This window comes from Cebus imitator, unplaced genomic scaffold (genome assembly GCF_001604975.1).
Source record: "Cebus imitator isolate Cc_AM_T3 unplaced genomic scaffold, Cebus_imitator-1.0 Scaffold604, whole genome shotgun sequence".
Lineage (NCBI taxonomy): Eukaryota > Metazoa > Chordata > Mammalia > Primates > Cebidae > Cebus > Cebus imitator.
This window is the reverse complement of record NW_016107919.1, coordinates 448,895-449,552: the sequence shown is the minus strand read 5'-3', so window position 1 is coordinate 449,552 and position 658 is coordinate 448,895.

Sequence of the window (658 nt, the reverse complement as noted above, 5' to 3'; positions counted from 1 at the left end):
CTACTCACATTCTGATGTCTGATTCTGTCATTTCATCACACTCGTTCTCCATCCAACCTTGTTCCCTTGCTGGTGAGGAGTTGTGATCCCTTGTAGGAGGAGAGGTGTTCTGGTTTTGGGTGTTTTCATTCTTTTTGAGCTCGTTTCTTCCCATCTTTATGATTTATCCACCTGTCGTCTTTGTAGTTGCTGGCTTTCAGATTGGGTCTCTGAGTGGACGTTCTATTTGTTGATGATGAGGTTATTTCTGTTTCTTAGTTTTCCTTCTCACAGTCTGGCCCCTCTTCTGTAGGTCTGCTGAGGTCTACTTCAGGCCCTGCTTGCCTGGGGATCACCTGCAGCAGCTGCAGAACAGTAAGGGTTGCTACCAGTTTTCTTCTTCTGCTACCTTTGTTCCAGAAGGATGCCTGCCAAGTGTCAGTCTGATCTCTCCTTTATGAGGTGGCTCTTTGGATATACAGGGGTCAGGGAACTGCTTGAGGAGACTGTCTGTTCTTTATATGAGCTCAAATGCTGAGCTGTGAGCTCCACTGTTCATTCAGAGCTGCTGGGCAGGTACGTTTAGGTCTGCTGCAGCAGAACTCATAAACTGGTTTTTGTTCCCAGGTGCTCTGTCCCAGGGATTTAGAGCTTTATTTATGCATTTCCTTTGTGCTGC